The 19,113-nt window shown below is 59.2% G+C and overlaps 2 long non-coding RNA genes and 1 pseudogene across 2 annotated transcripts; 2 read left to right on the plus strand and 1 right to left on the minus strand.

The window, feature by feature from the left end:
* The first annotated feature begins 673 nt into the window (after nt 1-673).
* On the plus strand, nt 674-6,502 carry LOC129531455 (uncharacterized). Its single transcript, XR_008676685.2, has 2 exons — nt 674-740; nt 1,136-6,502. It is a non-coding gene; the product is annotated as an uncharacterized lncRNA (long non-coding RNA).
* Nucleotides 6,503-9,211: 2,709 nt separating this feature from the next.
* Nucleotides 9,212-19,113, minus strand: part of LOC115933190 (protein Dok-7-like) — a 38,531-nt pseudogene continuing 28,629 nt past the window's right edge.
* LOC134756758 (uncharacterized) lies at nt 9,705-12,329 on the plus strand. Its single transcript, XR_010129846.1, has 3 exons — nt 9,705-9,802; nt 10,637-10,759; nt 11,171-12,329. It is a non-coding gene; the product is annotated as an uncharacterized lncRNA (long non-coding RNA).

Raw genomic sequence — 19,113 nt, forward strand, 5'->3', positions numbered from 1 at the left:
GTCCTTATGCTCTTGCCGTTGCCACACTTTAGACAAGGTCTTGCTCTGTCCCTCAGGCTGGAGTGCAGTAGCGTGATCTCAGCTCACTGCACCCTCGACCTCCCATACTCCAGCAATCCTCTCGCCTCAGTCTCCTGAGTAGTAGCTGGGACCACAGGCGTGTGTCACCACACCCGGCTGATTTTATTTTTTTTATTTTTATTTTTTTTGTAGAGACGGGGTTTTACTATGTTGCCCAGGCGGGTCTTGATCTGGGCTCAAGTGATGCTCCTGTCTCAGCCTCCCAAACTACTGGGATTACAGGTTGTAGGTGTGAGCCATGGTGCCCGGCCGCCACACTGTCTTGGCTACAGTTGGGTTTATAATAAACCCTGAATCGAGGTGATGTGCATTTTCCAACTCTTCTTTTTAAAGATTCTTGTGGCTGTTTATGTCCTTGGTGTTTCCATATATGTTTTACAATCAGTGTCTCAATTTCTACCAAAAAAACATGCCTTCTGGAATTTCAATAGCAATTCCCTTGAACGCATTTTTGAATACCTTTTCTGAATGTCTTGAATACATGTTGGGAAGAATCGGCGTCTTAACAGTCTCCAGTGTCCACGCGTTGACTGCCGTGTGTGACTCCAGTCGGCGTCTCAACAGTCTCCAGTGTCCACGCGTTGACTGCCATGTGTGACTCCAGTCGGCGTCTCAACAGTCTCCAGTGTCCACGCGTTGACTGCCATGTGTGACTCCAGGTATTGAGTTCATCTTCAACTTCTCCCAACAATGGCCTGGAGTTTTCTGTGCATGTGTCTGGCATGTTTTCCTTTAGATCTAGTCCTAGGTGTTCGATATGCTATTGAGGACTGTGTATTGTTATTTCATTTGTCACCTGTGCGTGGTGCTTTAATCCTGTGCCCTAAACTCCCGCCTTGGCCATGGCAGTGTTTCTGTGGACTCGCAGGGTTTCCGTGTGCACACGCGTGTCCTCTGTCTGACAGTGGCTTTGCTTCCCCTTGTCAGTCTGTGCCTCGGCTTCTCACTGCACTGGCGAGGTGAGCCGGCGCTTGCTTATCTTATTCCCAGTCTCGGTGAACATGGGCTCGGTCTCTCCCGGCTCAGTGTTGGGTTTGCACTGGTGCACTTACAGGCGGAAGAGCTTCCTCATTTGCTGAGGGCTTTTCCTGAATCCGTGTTGGATGTGGTCAGCTGCCTTTCCTGCATCTAGTGAGATGCTCATGAGGTCACTTCCTTACCGCATTACTGTAGTGAATTACGCTGACTTTCATATGCCAAGATGACCTGGCATTTCCAGGTAAGTCCCTGTGGCCGTGGTGCATTGGCCTTTTCTCTGCATGGCCAGATGAGATTTGCTCATACCGGGCTAAGGACCTCCTGTGTAGGAATGCTCATGAGGGACACTGGGCTCAGATGTTCATTGTCTTGTCATGTGATGTGTCTGTCATGGTTTGATATTGTATTAAGTGGGCCTCCTGAAACAAGTTCTGCCATAGTTTGTATAGGATTGGGATTATTTGTTTCATAGAGATGTGATGGGTGAAGCCATCTATGCTTGCCATTTTCTTTTTGCTTAGGTTTTTCATTAAGAACTTGATTTTTAAAAATAGACATGAGGCCTGGCATGGTGGCTCACGCTTGTAATCCCAGCACTTTGGGAGGCCAAGGTGGATGGATCACCTGAGGTCAGGAGTTTGAGACCAACCTAGTCAACATGGTGAAACCCCGTCTCCATTAAAAATATAAAAATTAGCAGGGTGTGGTGGTGCATGCCTGTAATCCCAGCTACTCTGGAGGCTGAGGCAGGAGAATCACTTGAACTCAGGAGGTGGAGGTTGCAGTGAGCTGAGATCACACCACTGCACTCCAGCCTGGGCAACAGAGCGAGGTTCTGTCTCAAAAAAAAAAGACATGAGGCTTTTGGATTTTCTGTTTCTTCCTTTGTCATTTTTTTAAAGATAGGTTTGTCACAGAATTTCATCTAAGTTATCAAAACAATTTACATAAATCATTCACAGTATCCTCTGTGCAGTGATGTCCATTCTCATTCCTGCTCTGGGCCATTTGTGTTTTCTTTTCCCCCTGATCAGACTGGCTAAGAGTTTATCATTTTTACAGATATTTTCCCCAAAGAAACCTACTTTTGGGTCCATTGATTTTTTTTTTCTGTTGTTTTCTTTTTCATTGACTTTTGCTCTTTTCTTATGAATTTCCTTTCTTCTACCTATTTTGTGTTCAATTTGCTGTCCTTGTTTTAGGTTCTTTTGATAGAGGCTTAGATCATTGATGAAGAATATGAAAGAATGGGATAATACAGTTAAAAACTTGGTCTACTTATGCCCATTAGAGAAAACATTCTTAAGCACGCATGGAATCTTTTAAAAATGGACGAGGTCCTAGGACCCAAAGCAAATGTCAGTAATTCGCAGATGATAATGTAATGTATAAATATATGATATGTAGGTAAATAATACAAATCACATTCTTTGGCCAGAGTGCAATTGAGGAGGAAATCAGTAACAAAAAGACAATTAAATCCATTTGATTTTTTTGTTTTCGTTTTGTAGTAACTTGCACTTCCCTGGTGCCAGAGGCACGACACCTTTTTGTCTGCTCTTGGCCATTTGGGTGGCGTCTTTGGGAAGGGCCTACTTAATTATTTTGCCTATTTAAAAAACTGGGTCTTGGAAATCTTGTCTTTTTTTTTGAGTCAGGATCTTTCTTGCACAGGCTTGGAGTGCAGTGGTGCGATCATAGCTCACTGCAACCTCAAACTCCTGGGCTCAAGCGAGCCTCCCACCTGGGTCTCCTGAGTAGCTGGGACTACAGGCATGCATCACTATGCTCTGCTAATTTAAAGAAAAGGTTTTTTTTGTAGAGACTGGGTCTCGCTGTGTTGCCCAGGCTGGTCTCGGAGTCCTGGTCTCAAGTGATTCACCTGCCTCCACCTCGCAGAGTGCCAGGATTACAGGTGGCGGGAGCCGCCACACCCAGCCTGGTCTTAGCGTTATTCCCAGGTCTAGGTGTGAGTCCTTCCTCAGATATGTGTTGTGAATAATTTCCGATCCTCTGGCTTGCTATTTTACTTTCTTAATGGTTATCTTTTGGAAAGCAAAGGTTTCCAGTTTGATGAAATCTAATTTTTATTTTTTATTTTTCCGTTCTAGTGGTCTTTCTATTTTCTCATCAAATTGAGACTTTGGGGAAACTACAGAGCAGCAAACCAGGATATATCCTCTTAAAAACAGCTCGAGCTGGCCGGGCGCAGTGGCTCACGCCTGTAATCCCAGCACTTTGGGAGGTGGAGGTGGGCAGATCACGTGAGGTCAGGAGTTTGAGACCAGCCTGGCCAACATGGTGAAACCCCATCTTTACTAAAAATAAAAAATTAGCCAGGCATGGTGGCAGGCACCTGTAATCCCAGCTACTTGGGAGGTTGAGGCAGGAGAATGGCTTGAACCTGGGAGGCAGAGGTTGCAGTGAGCCGAGATCGCGCCATTGCACTCCAGCCTGGGGGACAAGAGCAAGACTTCGCCTCAAAAAAAAAAAAAAAAACCCCCAGCTTGAGCCAAGTGTGGGTGGCTCCCGCCTGGAATCCCAGCACTTTGGGAGGCTGAGGTGGGCAGATCACTTGAGGCCAGGAGTTTGAGACCAGCCTGGCCAACATCACAAAATCCCATCTCTACTAAAAATACAAAAATTAACCAGGAGTGGTGGCAGTATCTGCCTATAATCCCAGCTACTCGGGAGCCTAAGGCACGAGAATCACTTGAAGCTGGGAGACAGAGTTTGCAGTGAGCCAAAATCGTGCCACTGCTCTCCAGCATGGATGACAGAGCAAGACTCTGTCTCAAAAAAAAAAAGCTTGAAAATTAAAAAATATCTCAATAATTATGAGATGCAGTGATTTTTTTTTTACTTCCCTAAGCTGGGTTTCCAGGTATCTCTAGGTTCAGCTCCTCCGGGGCTGGAAGTACATGAAGGGCAGCATTGCCCACCTTGACCAGAGCAGGCTCGGAGCAGGGCAGTGGAAGAGCTGGTCCCAGCTCAGCCCAGCCTGCTGGGTCAGCATCCATCTGAAAGGTCATCTCTACCCAGGAACTTGGTGGCTTCCAGCTCCACCCTAACAGAAACCTCCCCAGCATCTTGCCGAGTTGTAATCCAGGGTGGTGGTGTAGACGGTCTTGGGGTAGCTGGTATAGACGGTCTTGGGGTAGCTGGTATAGACGGTCTTGGGGTAGCTGGTATAGACGGTCTTGGGGTAGCTGGTATAGACGGGCTTGGGGTAGCTGGTATAGACGGGCTTGGGGTAGCTGGTATAGACGGGCTTGGGGTAGCTGGTATAGACGGGCTTGGGGTAGCTGGTATAGACGGTCTTGGGGTAGCTGGTATAGACGGGCTTGGGGTAGCTGGTATAGACGGGCTTGGGGTAGCTGGTATAGACGGTCTTGGGGTGGCTGGTAGTGGTGCCGAGGAGGTGTGTGGGCTGGTGCTGCAGCTGGAAGCGCACCTCAGCCATGGTGTTGTGCCAGGTGTGGTTGGGGATGCAGGGGACCTTCCGGCCGCAGGAGGCCCCTGCCAGGCATAGGCAGCTGCGCGGTGTGGAAGAAGTGCCACTCGGAGTCGTGCTTGACAAGGAAGTACACCTTACTCCTCTCAGTGGTGAGGGGTCAAACCACTCCTTCCCAGCGATGGGGCCAGCAGCCTGGCGAGGGCTAGGCACCGGGGAGGGATGCTGGATTTGGAGCTGGGGGGAAGGGGTCACCCTGCATTGGGCTCCAGTGCTCCGGGTGCCATGCCTGCTCCCCCACCACTGCCCCCGCTGCCGCCGCGGGACCCCAGGGGCTAGGGCTGAAGAGCAGCCTCGAGCCGGGCTGTCCAGGATGCGGTCACCCTTCTTCCTCGTGTCCGTGAGCTCAGGCACAACCTGCAGCTTAGCCAGCCCACTATGGCTGCGTGCGTGGCAGGGCCCGGGCCACCATGGCTGCGTGCGTGGTAGGGCACATGATTATTTTAGCCTCTGGTATCACTAGCCATCCCTAAAGTCTCCAATGGTCTGTTCCTGTCTTTCCCTCTGGTTCACTTGTGGGGTCATGTTGTCTTCTGTTCTTTGTTATTTCTTATTTTTTTCTTGAGACGGAGTCTTGCTCTGTCGCCCAGGCTGGAGTGCGTTGGTGCGATCTCGGCTCACTGCAACCTCTGCCTCCCAGGTTCAAGCGATTCCCCTGCCTCAGCCTCCCAAGTAGCTGGGACTATGGGCACCTGCCACCATACCCAGCTAATTTTTCTGTGTGTGTGTGTGTGTGTGTGTGTGTGTGTGTGTGTGTGTGGGTGTGTGTGTGTTTTGTTTTTTGTTTTTTTTTTTGAGATGGAATCTCACTCAATTGCCCAGACTGCAGTGCAATGGCGCAATCTTGGCTCACTGCAACCTCCACCTCCTGGGTTCAAGAAATTCTCCTGCCTCAGCCTCGCAAGTAGCTGGGATTACAGGCCCCTACCACCACAGTGGGCTAATTTTTGTATTTTTAGTAGAGACAGGGTTTCACCATGTTGGCCAGGCTGGTCTCGAACTCCTGACCTCAGGCAATCCGCCCACCTCGGCCTCCCAAAGTGCTGGGATTGTAGGCATGAGCCACCATGCTTGGCCTAATTTTTCTATTTTTAGTAGAGACAGGACTTCACCATGTTGGCCAGGCTGGTCTCAAATTCCTGACCTCAAGTGATGTGCCCACCTCGGCTGCCCAAAGTGCTGGGATTACAGGCGTGAGCTTCCGTGCCCGGCCTGAACTGTTAAGTGTTTGTGAAGAATTATTTGGGGGCCTATTTGAGAGCTGTTATATGGATCATCCTCCTGGAGAGGGTTCTTAGCCTCTGAGACCGGGTTTGGGGCTGAGGCTTTCTGACCCACACAAGTCATGCTGACCCCTGAAGGGCCGCAGGCCAGATCTTGCCAGGTGAGCACTTTCCCCGCTCACATTCAGGATAGGGCGAGGGGGTTGGTACTGATTCACCCTGAGGGCCTAGATTTGGGGGCTTCAGCTTGCTGCAGATAGGTGCTCCCTTCACTCTCACCTGAGGCTGGGCTGGAGCCTGGTGTCTGCCCCACCCTGCTGGTCAGCCCCCCAGGACCTGAGCTCCGTAAGCCTGGACTGGCCACGCCCTGGGGCAGCAGCACTGGGTGCTTGGCGCTCACGACCTTCCTGGGCCCCTGCGTCCCTCACTTCTCCCTTGTTTCTACCTTCCTGGCTTGTCAGATTCCCACAGCTCTTAAGGAGAAATTCAGTATTTACTGCAGCATGTGTTTTCAGTGTGATGGTTCGTCCAGGTACCCTAGCCTGTCGTTGCTGGAATTGGAAATCTTTGTTGTCTGCTGTTGTTTTGTGAAACAAGCGTGTGAGGTTATAAGTTTCCCTCAACGTACCACACTAACCACATTTCCCGAAGTTTTGATGTGTAGTATTTTCACTGCCATTCAGTTCAAAATATTTTCTCATTTCAAGTATGATGTCTTCTTTGATCCATGTGTATTTTTAAGTTGCTAAGTGTACTTACTTTGGCCGGGCATGGTGGCTTACGCATGTAATCCCAACACTTTAGGAAACTGCGGGGGAAGGATCACTTGAACGCAGGAGGCTGAGGCTGCACATCACAGGGAGAGACGGGCCGCGGTGATGTACGAGCTTCCTGTTGATAGGCAGTTAAGTTGGTTCGGGATAACGTGGCCTGCCTGGCACGGGTATTCCCAGAGTCACAGATGCTCACCCGTGCCAGCGCTGGCTGCTTGGGACATGGGGACGGCGAGGTCCCCACACCCCACATGTGAGCTGCTGGTAGCTGGGCTGAGCCCAGGTCCCATCCGTGTGTGGGGCGTGAGTGTGCGGTGCCATCGGGTCTGCACGGGCCCCGCCTCGTCCCAGATGCTCCAGGCTTCCTGCGGCACAGGTGCCGAGAGGGACCAGCCTGGGCCTGCTGAACAGAGGGGGTGGTCTAGGGCAGAGGCTCCTGCTCTGACAAAAGGGAAGGTGAAAGGCAGGAGCACCAGGAGGGACAGCACGAGGACAGGGCGTGGGGTGGCAGCCGAATGGGTGGTGTAGCTCGAGGGCAGTGGGCCAAGGCCGGGGCAGTCTCAGGCCCAGGGATGGAAGCCCCATGCAGGCACAGGTTGGAGTCCTGGGTGCCTGAGACACGATGGCCCGTGTGCTCCACCTCCTCACATCTTCAACAGCTTTGCAGAGATGACCCTGTCGGGCTTTGGCTGCCGGTCACAACTCCAGGGGAAGGTCAGGCTTCCTGTTCAGTTTGTCCAGTCACAGCTCTGGCCTTGAGTGGCTGTCCTGGGCCAAGGGCAGCTGCCCTGAGATCAGAGCGACCCCGCCTTGGCCAGCATCATCCCTTCCCACGGCTCCTCCACCACACAACTGGGACCCATGGGTGCCAGATACAGCGTGGGCCATCACAGCCTCCCCGGGCACTCTGCTGGAGGCCTGGGTGTACCTGAGCCCCATACCACGCCCCCCCGTGGTGCCCTGGCTAGGTCTGACTCTGACCCCTGCTTCCTGGCTTCCCACAGCCGTGGGACCAGCCCCAGCCCCACATCCACACTCTTCGTGTGGCCATTTCCTCAGGACATGGCCTGGCCACTCCATCGTGCCGAGAGGATGTGGCCCAAGGCACACCCAGACACACTGGGTCTAGGCTCCAAACCCGCCCCCACAGCCCCACGATCCCATCAGCAGCAGAGGGGCTGACCCTTTCTCCCACTTTGTGAACAGGAAGCCTGAGCTCCAGCAAGCTAGGGTCACGGGGAGGGGTGGGGCTGTGCCACCCAGGTTGCGTGTCTGAGCTGGTGCATGTGGCCAGCCCCGGAGGTGGACATCTCAACTCTGCCACCCTAAGGGCCCGACACGGCTGCAGCCCTGGATCAGGGTGCAGGCCGTGCCTTGCCCCAACTTGCAGCTGAAAGTCTTGTCCATGGACCCTCCAGGCTGAGAGCCCAGCCCTGCCCTGTCTGTCAGAATGCTCCCCAGGGCCTTTGCGTCTAAGCGGGAGATCTCTGTCCTGGCCCCAGCTGGCTCCGGTTGACCCTGCATCCTGCCACCTTGACGCCAAGCGTACTCAGCAGTCACATGTGGAGCGGGGGCGCCAGGAGGGCCAGTGCTCTGAGCCTGCCCACTGAGGGCCCCGCTGAGCAGCAGTGGCAGCTGCCTGCCATACCCGGGGCAGGTCAACCACAGACTCTCTGGGTCCTTGGTGGGCTCCTGGGGGAGGGGCGGGGGAAGGACGGGCAGGAAGATGAAGGAAAGGGACGAATACGGATGGAGCCAGGCAGAGCAGAGAGCCCCATCTCCAGGAGCAAGGCAGGGGGCCCGCCCGGTGCTTCCTCCTGCCACAGGGGTTGAGGGCATGCAGGACGCCCACCACCTATGCACATAGCCCCATCACCTCACCCACCCCCAAGCCACAGCACCGCACCGACGCAGGAGGAAGCCCCAACCCCGTGCCACCAAGGAAGGCAGCTCTGCTCGCCCCAACCCCGAGCACCCCCAGGTGAAGACATCAGACCCATGTCCAGGAGCAGAAACCAGGAGAGAGAGAAAACAGGCATTGTCAGAAACAGAACAGTCACAATTTTAAGCTCTTTACATGACTGGCTGTAATAGGTCCCAAGAAGTGGAGCAGTCAGGTGGCTGGGAGAGTCCAGTCTCCGTCCCCAGGTGCAGGGTGGCGGTGGCCCAGGCAGGACAGCCGGGAGGCGGGGAGGGGATGCCGGGAGTGTCTGAGCCGCCAGTCTCAGGAGCGGGCATGGTGCCGACAGTGGGAGCGGGCACTGGGTCCTGGCTCTACAGGGCCGCAACACCCAGGTGAAGGGATGAGCATTTTGCCAGGACATGGCTGTCATCCGTGCAGTCACCCCCAGGGTGAGAGGGCAGTTTGCATCCCAGGCACCACAAACCATGCTCCCAAACTCCTGGGCAGCGGCCTCTGCCTGAGACGCCACAGCAGCGACCAGAGCTGCCTGATGCCTGGAAGCAGGGCCTCAGTCGGCCTGGGGTCCAGAGCAACTCTTTCAGGCCGAAGGAAGGGTCAGCCCCAGACACCTGCGAGGCAGGAGGCCTGGCCGTGGGCCCTGAAAACTTCCTGTTTGCACCATGGCCCGGAGACCGGCCATGCCTGCTCCTGCGACTGGGGGCTCCCTGGGGACCAGACCACGGCCAACAGAAGGGGCCGGCCTGCCGGGGGCCACGGGGCCGCACAGCGCACCGGGTTTGCGGTCAGCTCCTGGCGCTGTGACCTCACTGCGGGGCTGCCTTCCTCTGCTCCAGCTCCAACAGCTGCTCCTCCCGGGCCTGTGTGTGCCGCGTCCCCACTCTGCGCCGTCTCGGTGGCCGTGATGTCGATCTGGGCGTAGAGGGAGGCGCCAGCCCCTGAAAGAATTCTGCAGTGAGCGGCAGCCTGCGCCCCCGAGCCACCCAGCCCTGTGACCCTGCCCTCCACACCAGTCCCCCAGCCAGGCCCTCGGAAGCATCTGAGTGGGGACACCCTCAGGGGATGTGGCCTGGCCAGGGATGGAGTTGGGGACGTTTGCCTCCGGGGGGGAGGCTGTAGGAAAAGCTCCCTGGCCAAGGGCTGCTGGGTGGGGCTGGGGGCTTAGGGCCCTGAGGCTGTGGTCCCAGCCCCCCACTGTCAGGGCTTCCACGCAGGGCGGGGACCCACCTCGGACACCCTCGCTGGCCTCCTGGAGCTCCAGGCCCATGTAGTGCACCTGCTTTCTGGAGGACGGGCTGATGGGGATGTTCACGTAAGTGGGCGACTCGCCACGCAGCCTCTCTGGCCCTGGGCTGTTCACAGCCACGGGTCCTGGGGATCCTGTGGGGGGAGCGGCTGTGAAGCCCCGGTGGGGACCGAGAGGGGCACAGATCCCAAAGATTGTGCAGTAAAGAGCTGCCCACCCTGCCTAGCCCCTCCTCCCCGCTCCGCCTCTCCTGCACCTTGGAGGTTCCCGCTCCATATTCCTGACCGTCCATCTTTGGCCCAGCGATGCCCCATCCTGAGGCCCCCCCACACTGTCCACTCCTGGTCCAAGTACCCACAGAGCAGAAGGAAGCGCTGTCCCCTCCACTGTGCCGCCTCCCCTGCAGGAATTGCCGACCCCCCCCATGGGCCCCCCAAGGCCCATTCTTCTGTCCCTGCGCCCCTCGCCCTGCACCTTCCCAACTCTCTCCACCAACCGCCCCTCCTTGGCTGTCCTAGCACCTTCTCTCCCTAACCCTCCCGGGCCAGCACAGCCCTGCTTTGTCCTGGCCCCCAGCTCCTCCCCCTCACTGTCCTCCTGGGTCACCCCCACCTGCTGCAGGCTCCAGGGACCCCCTCCTCTCCTGCACACAGGCCCACACTCCCTCTGCGTCCCCTCCAGGACACCCAGGTGCCCCACACCCTCTCTCCCCTCATAGGAGCTACTCCCTTCCCCCTACCCCCTTCCTAATAGCTGATGGTTCTGTCTGCAAACCCCATTGGTGCTGGGGAGGGCAGAGCAGGAGCAGGATAGGAGGGTACCCCACAGGCCCGGCTGGGTGGGACTTGAGGCAGGCTCCCACCTTAGGCGGTTGGACGCACACTGGCCCCTCCTCTGCAGGCCTGAGGGCTCCGCACCGTGGGCACCCAGGTCCTACAGGAAGGACCCCGTTCTCCAGTGCCTCCTCCCATTCTTGTCATCAGGACCTCGTGAGGGAATGCACAGCCACGTGAGGCAGGGGAGGTGACAGCAAGTCCGCCCCATTCCCTGAGCCAGTGGCTGGGAGACACAGCCAAGCCCCACCCACGGTGACCTCCCCACCCCCAGCACACTCCGAGCCCTCAGAATTCAGGTGGGGGCTGGGATCCAGGGGGTGACAGCCCTGCAGGTCGGCCTCCCTGAAACACCTGCCTGTCCGGGGGAGGGGCCTGACTCGAGGCTGGGCCTCCCTGCCCCAGGGATGCATCCTCAGCAGATCAGGTTCTCCTGTGGCCACCCGCTGCCCGGCACCTGCTGCAGACATCCACTCTGCCTGGCTTCTCTCACCCTTGTCCCCGTCACTCCCTGCAGCAGGGCTAGGGGTGAGGAACTTTCACTTGCTTACTCCCAGTGGGGAAACTGAGGCCAGAGAGACCTGACTCGCTGATTCTGCAGGCAGCAGCCGGGACAGAGCGAGACGGAGCCCAGGTCGACGAGGGTTCGCTCACCTGATTCCATGAACTAAAGCAACCAACACAATTCTGCCCCAACCCTGCCTGGCCCTGAGGCCCTGGGGAGACCCCCCTCCTGCAAATGTGTGGTCCTAGAGGGCTGGTCCCCTCGGAATGCCAGGACCCCTTCATCGAGATGAGCCACAGAACATAGCGGCCAAGTTCTGGTGCCCAGGCAGGCACCTGGGCCAGCAGGGACAGGGCCAGCAGGGCCAGCTGCCTAGAGGAGGGGGCATGGCTGAGGGGCTGAGGCCAAGAGGGGGTGGTGGGAGAGGCAGGTGGGGTAAGGGCCTGGGGAGAGCTGAGGGAGCGCCGGGGCCTGGCGTCTGGAAAGGGGGCCTTGAACCCAAGGGGCAGGGCCGGGGCTTGCCCACGGTGGGGCTGGACACCCCCCTGCAGCCTGGTACCTTGTTTTAGGATTGCATCCGTTCTTCCAAGTTTGCTCCCAAGGGTGGGCGGTGAGGGGTGAGGGTGGAAGCAGGAAGGAGCATGAGGCCTGACTGCAGGGAAAGGGGACGAATGTTCCCAACACCACCCGGAGTCACACGGGGGCTGTAAGCAGCGCTGGGCCAGCAGTGTGTCCATATCTGCATCTCCCCCAAGGCCACTGGCTCCAGGGCCCTCAGTGCTCCTCCTCCCGTCCCCTCCTTGGGACTTGGATTTTGCTTCGGCTTCTGTGAGCATCGCTTCCAGTACCTCGGATACTCTTTCAGTGAAGCAGCAACCGGGAATCGGCTGGCCCTTCTGCACCCTCCTCCCAGACCCCGCCCTGGGCTGGTGGCCCGACACTACCACTTGGGCCTGGCTCACCTCTGTCCCATGACAGACCCCAGGCGCCCCTCCTGAGTCCCCTGCCTCTGTGGAAAAGATTCACATCCTCCAGCAGATACTGGGCCTGTCCCCTTGATCCCCACACCTGTGTCCCAGGGCACCCCTGTCTGGGTAAAAGACATCTGAAGGGTATGGGTGGCCTCGGGGAGGCAACAGTAGGCTGCCCAGGAGGACCCTTGGGGCAGGGCTGGCCCCACCACCTCTGGTCTGGTGGCCGCCTCAGCACGCTGGACTGCAGGGATCGGTGTCCAGCCTAGGGCCAAGGCCGACTGATGGGGGCTTTCCCAAGCTGCCCCTGCCTGCCTGTGGCCCCGCCCCCATCCCTGACTGTCTTCTCCAGGCCTGCCTGGGCCCCTCCCCCAACCCTGGGTGTCCCCTCCAGGCCTGCCTGGACCCCGCCCCCCTGTAGGTGCCACCTGCCTGAGAAGAAGGGATTGAGGAATCCAGGGTTCCGCCCGCAGTGGCTCCTACTCCACAAGGAAACAGGCACAGAACTGGCCCGATGCCACCCATCTACCCCATGCCAGCCGCCCTCACCTCCAGCCTCTGTCAGCCCTGCCCAACCTTCAGCAGGGCTCTGGCCCCAGTGACTGCCAGGCTTCTCTAGGGAGACCCTGGGGATCCGTACCTTCCCATTGCCTCCCTGCCTGGCCCTCCCTACCAACCTGGCCCCAAAACTGCACCTGCCAGGGCACCAATGCCCTGCCCCTCGCCGAGTCGCTTACCAGCAGCCCAGCCTCCACAGGCCCCCTCCGCTGTCTGAGGACACAGCCCCTCCTCCCTGAGCTGGGGCTCCTCGACCCCAACCCTGACTGCCTTCCTGCCATGCCCCCTCCCAGGAACAGGTCCACACTCAGAGCTTGGGGACCCACGAACCCCAGTCTGTGTCTCCCAACCTTCAGTCCATCCTCCAGCAGCCTGCCCTCTACCCACTGCCCTGCTGTCCACACCTGGGCTGGGACTCACCCCCACTGCCACCCAACACCCACTGCCGCCCAGCAACCACTGTCACCTGTCACCCAATATCCACTGTCAGCCAACAACCACTTTCACCACATTGCCCACATTCCCTGCTGGCAGTGGGCCCCCCACCCTCCCCACCTAGCCAAATTCTGGCTGCCATCTGCACCCACCCAGACTCCCGCCTCCCTGTCCCCGAGCTCTGGGGGACCGGCTCCAGGTGCCTACCTGAATGTGCTGTCGCAGGTCCCGGGGCTGAGGCTGCCGCTCCCTAGACGAAAGAGAACCTGGGTCAGTGCATCCTTCAGTCTTCCCCTCATCCTGTGCCCGGGGGGCCCCCGAGAACAAGGACACTACCCCCCAAGAGTGACACAGGCTGGGGGACCCGGGCCACCTGCAGGGAGTCCAGCCCGCAATACCTGATGCCTTCTCTCCAGGGCCCTTTGCCCCACAGCCCCCAGATCTCCGGGCCACCCACTGCCTTGACCACCCAGCCTGGTGGTAGCCCCCATAACCACCCATGGGGGAGCTGGAGGCCTCAGCATCTGGGGAGGGGGCGGTTCCGAGGCCCAGTCCAGCCCCACTATTTTGCTATAAGAGCTTTACTGGAGGAGGACCATGCCCATGCAAGGTAGTGTCTGGGCTCCGACCTCAGAGCTGAGCGGCTGCTCCGAGGGCGCCTGTGATTTCCTTTCCCGTCCTTGAGGGTGTGGGCCCTGCTCTCAGCAGCTGGCGGGGAAGGCTTCGCAGGGGGGTGCCCCTGGAAAATGCCCCACTGGGAGGCCCTAGGTGAGATGAGCAAAGTTCCCTGACACTGCAGGCGACCTTCTCCTGGGCCTCTGAAGTGGGCCGTGCCTAACAGGGTGCCCCAAGTCCCTGGAGGAGCCTCCGGTGGGGTCTGAAGGGTGCTTGCAGGAGGAACAGCGGCCCACGGCTGAGCAGAGGCTTCCTGCCCGCCTCCAGCCCGGATGAGCAGAAGCGGGGCCAGCCCAAGACAATGTCCCACATGGGCTCCGGCAGCTAGAAAGAAGGCGCAGCACCCTCCTGTTCTGAGGGGCCTCGTGGGTGGGGGCTGGGAGGCCGGAAATGGGGGCTCAGCACCTAGCACTGGTGCAGGCCAGACTCAAGGGCAGACAGTCACAGGGCTGGGACCCTCACACGAGGCCCCCTGAGCAAACTGAGCTGGTCTAGACTTTGAGAACCTTCGACAACAGGCCGACACCCCCTGAGCTCATCACATACACAGGCTCCTGAGGGGGGCCCTCCCCAGCTGCTCCTGGGGGGGCCAGGCGGGCAGGTGTGGATGGTGCAGAGCCCGAACCAGCGAAGGTCCACCCTGTCCCCTGCCTGTCCAGGCCCAGGTGCTCCAGGGGCGTCAAGAAAATAGAACCAGTGTCTGCCCCATCTGGTTGTCCCTGGCCTGAGGAGAAGCCCCCAGCCTGTTGGCCACCCACCTGGGAACTGGGTACTGAGGCTGGAGACCCTGGGCTGCCGTAGCAGGCGGTGGCCGGAACCTTCAGACGCCCGGAGCGAGGCCCACTCACGAGCATAGTGACGACAGGCAGATGGCCCGGCCGCATCCCCACAGGGAAAGGCTGTCCAGGGGCCCAGCCCCCACCAGGCAAGAGGCCCCATGACTCCAGGCCACCGCTGTGGGGTGCCTCAGTCTGCTCTCATCAGAGGGACCTTACCCCCACTAGCCTTGGGCAGGTGACCCGTGGGAACACAGAGGGCTGAGCGTGGATGAAGAAGACTCTGGCGGGAAGGGCCTGGCTCCCCAGCAAAGGAGTCACAGCCTCACTCGTCCTGCAACAAGACTGGCATGGCCACCTCCGGAGGTGACAGCAGCAGGGGTAATGGTGACGGGCAGCTATTGAGCGCCTGAAGAGTGACCTCATCAGACCCTCAGTGCAGCCCAGTGAGGCGGGGTCTGTCATCCCGTTTGCAAGAGGAAACTGAGGCTGAGAGGGGCGGGGCTTGCTAGGGTCACCCAGCCAGCAGGTAGTGGATGTGGCCCAAACTCAGTCCCCAAAGCCCACGCTTGCTCACCAGGCACTGCTGCAGAAGCCCTCCAGAACTCCCCGCTCAGTCAGTCCCCGACAGGGTGGCAGGCAAGGGGGCAGGCAGGCACCCACACAGATGTGCAGGGGTGACGACTGAGACAAGCCTGGAACTCGTCCCCATGTTGGGGAGACAGGCAGGGCAGGGGCCCTGGGCTCAGAGCCAGCCTCCTCCTGAGGTCCGCCCTCACCGGGACCTGAGGAGCCCCGTGCCTGAGCCTGAGGGACTACTGCAGACCCCACTGTGGTCTCCAGGACACACCCAGGGATGTGCCACACATGCACACACCACACATGCACATCCCAGCCCGAGGGCTGCCCGGAGCTGCCTCTCTGCACACCACAGCATTCAGGCCCAAGGCTCACAAGACGGACGAGGCCTCTCGCACTCTCTGAGATAAAGGCCAAGGAGGCCGGGCCCGGGGACTTTGCACCCAGGCAGAGGCCCCACGTGGAGGGCGGGCGAGGAGGCGGAGAGGGCTGGGCAACAGACTAGGACAAGGTGGTAAGAAAAGAACATTTTATTTCCAGTCTAAGAATGTATTACAAACAGTGTCTGGGTTTAGAAGCGGGCGACAGTGAAGGGACAAAGAGAGGTGTTCACAGGGAGCTGCTGGGCTGTGGTCAGGGCAGGCTCCAGGCTGTGCAAGAGGAAGCCACCCAGGGCGAGGGACAATGGGCCCAACACAGCCCCACCTCTGACGCAGGTGAGCCCAGCTGCTGAGCACCAAGCAGGGGCTGAGGCCTGGGCCAGGGGAAACACAGGCCAAACCAGCCTTCGGCCCTGCGAGGAGGTTCAGACGGGAGCCAGCGGAGCTCCCACCAGGGGCCCGAGGCACGGGGCCTCTCTGAGTGGGGTCAGCAGGCGAGGCTGTTCTGAGGACACCACCTGCTCCCGGAACCTTCCCACGAGGGATTCACTGGGGAACAGTGGGGCCCAGAACCCCGCAAGCCATGCAGCCTTCTGAGCTTCAGTTTCCTCCCATAGATGGGGATGAGGCCCAGCGCACAAGGAGCCCAGGGGGGCTGGGCTGGTGGATCCCAGGTGGCCGGAGCCTCTGTGGTAGGTTGGTGCTTAACAGGTGGTGTGACTGCCCCAGAGAGGTGATGGGGAGAACCGGCCACCCACGAAGGGGGCGTGAGGCCCAAGGAGGACAAGGCCAGCAGCAGGGCCTCCAGCCCTTGGCACCCCAGTGCAAGGCACGAGCCAGCAGAGGTGCAGCACTCACCTGATCCTCAGGGGTGGGGGACACAGAGTGAAGCAGCTGGGCCTTGGGGCTCTGGTGCCCCCGACCTGCCAGACCCAGAGCCCCTGCCTTCCAGAACTCACCTCCCCAAGTCAGCCCCTTCCTCCACTGGCAGCCACTGGGCGCGCCCTCCAGCTCCCCTCTCCGGGAGACCCCTGGTCCCTCCCACAGAACGCAGAGCACCCGTCTGCAAGGAGGCTGGCGCCACCTCCTCTCCCATCTGGGGGCAAATTCAGCCCCTTTGCAGCCGCAGGGCCGGATCTGCGGCTCTCAAGGAGGGGGGTTTACCTTGAGTCCTCCACAGACTGGACATGCCAAAAAGAAAGCCGGAGATGGCCCCGCGTGGGGGCTGCCTGCTTCCCAGGGCTCGCCGGGGGCAGGGCCAGGCAGTGTGGCCTCGCTGCCCTGGGGGGCCTCCATCACCAGGCCTCGCCGTCTCGTGCCCAGCCAGCCAGAGGGCCACCCAGCGGACGTCTGGCTGCCTGAGTCCCCGGCCGCACTGTTGCCAGGGCTGCCCTGCGAGGTGGGGCTGTGGTCTCTGGGAGCCAGGGGAAGGCTGCATGGTGTGTCGTAGTGGGGCCGCAGGGAGGTGGGCACCTGGTACTCGACTGTCCCAGGCAGGCAGGTGCACAGGCTGGGCTCGGGGGCCCCCGCTGCTGGCAGGCTGAGCAGTGAGCCCAGTTCGTCCGTGGCCCGCCACACGTCCAGGCTGCTGCCCGCGTAGGATGAGAGGCTGCCGGAGTAAGAGGAGTGGCTGCCAGTGGCGATGCCGCTGTCCGAGGAGCTCTGGCGGCCGACCTCCTGCAGCTGCCGCAGACGCAGCGGCTTGGGGGGTGGCCTTGAGGCACCCACCATGGCTTCCCCGGGGGCCTGGGCAGCTGTTGGTCTAGGCCCCTCCTGCGACGTGCTGGCCGACAACGAGGATTGCTCTGGCCATGCGGTGAGCCGGCTGCTGGCGCTGACGTCCAAGTGACTGGCCTACGAGGATGAGCTGGACAGGCTGCGGTCATCCCCTGAGACAGAGCAGGAAGCCAAGGCAGTTGTGGGGGTACAGGGGTCTGGGCAGGACGTGGCTGATGCCTGGTGGACCCCCACGGGCCAGCACTCTCTGGTCTCGCCCCACCCCTTCCAGCCCCCAAGCCCCAGGGCCTACAGCAGAAACCTGGCTTCACCAACGACAACCCCTCTGCCCTTCATCCACTCGTGTTCTTTGTCCGTTCCTGTCCTTCTGCCACCTGCTCTCCTAGGGCCTGCGCCCCTCCCTCTCAGCACCCCTGCCACTACCTTGGTCCCAGCCTCCTCCCCTAGAGCTCCCCACCCTCCCTGCCTAACAGACCCACGCTCCATACCCAGCCATCCCAACTACCTTCCAGGGCCACCTGGGGCAGCTCACCCTCCGCACCGTCACAGCCCCAAGGCTGGTCTGGACATCCCTTCCCCGAGAACTTCCCAGGCCCTGCCAGCCTGGACACGAGGCACCAGCTGTGCCCACACACCTCGACTCGCCCCCTGCCCTCACCATGCTGGCATCCTTGCCTCACTCCCGGTCTCGCTCCCCTCGGGGGATGAGAAGCACACCCAATGCAGATCTCAGGCTGCCTCCTGCCTGCCAGGCCGGGCCCCTCCCGTGCTCTTGGGAAAGCCACTTTCATCTCTGCTGCGTCTCTAAGCTGCCTGCTCTGCCTTCCAGGGCTCCCAAGTGGAAAGCAGTTGTGAGTCACCCCCAGGAAGGCAAAAGCTCATTGCAAACCTGAGTCCCCTCCTCCTGGGGCAGGGCAGGAGGGGAGACGACCACTGTCTGCTCGGTGCCCTCTGAGGGACAAGCAGTGATCAGAGGGCACTGGCCGGAGCAGCATGGCTCCTGCACTTGGCCCTGGGAACACAGGTCACCCATGCAGCCACCCTTCTGGGAGCACAGCGGCCCTTCCTGCTCTGCCAGCCCCTTCCACCACCTCCTCTCCCCACAATGGCAACAGAGCCAGAGCCACTGGCAGCTGAGGAGGTGCCTCTGCTCCTGGGCAGCCAGGCAGCCAGCTCACCTGCCTTAGAGCCTTTTATCTGGGCACAGAAGGTAAAACCAACACGCAGGGCCTTGGTCTCCCCCGGCCACAAGCTGGTGGGGAGGAAAGGATTCAAAGGCTCTCAGGGCAGAACCACCCTTCCCATCAGCACCTCAGACCAGAGTTTAGGAACCGTAAGTGAAGGAAGGAATGAATGAATGGGTGGGAGAAGGAAGAAATGAATGAACAGACAGAGAAGGAAGGAAGGAATAAGCAGGAGGGAAATGAAGGAGCAGGGGAAGAAGGAAGGAATGAATGAGCAGGGGAGAGAAGGAAGGAATGAGGGGGGAAATGGAGGAATGAATGGGCGGGAGGAAGGAATGAATGGGTGGGAGAAGGAAGAAATGAATGAACAGACAGAGAAGGAAGGAAGGAATAAGCAGGAGGGAAATGAAGGAGCAGGGGAAGAAGGAAGGAATGAATGAGCAGGGGAGAGAAGGAAGGAATGAGGGGGGAAATGGAGGAATGAATGGGCGGGAGGAAGGAATGAATGAGCAGGGGGGTGGGGAAGGAAGGAAGGAATGGGGGAAGGGAGAAATGAACGAGCAGGGGGAGAGGGAAGGAATTAATGAGCAGGAGTGGGGGGAAGGAAGGAATGAGCCAGGGGAAAAGGAAGGAAGGAATGGGGGGGAAGGAAGGAATGAATGAGCAGGGGGAGAAGGAAGGATGAATGAGCAGGAAAAAGAAGGAAGGAATGAATGAGTGGGGGGGAAGGAAGGAATGAATGGG

Source organism: Gorilla gorilla, chromosome 12 (genome assembly GCF_029281585.2).
Source record: "Gorilla gorilla gorilla isolate KB3781 chromosome 12, NHGRI_mGorGor1-v2.1_pri, whole genome shotgun sequence".
In the NCBI taxonomy this organism is placed as follows: Eukaryota; Metazoa; Chordata; class Mammalia; order Primates; family Hominidae; genus Gorilla; species Gorilla gorilla.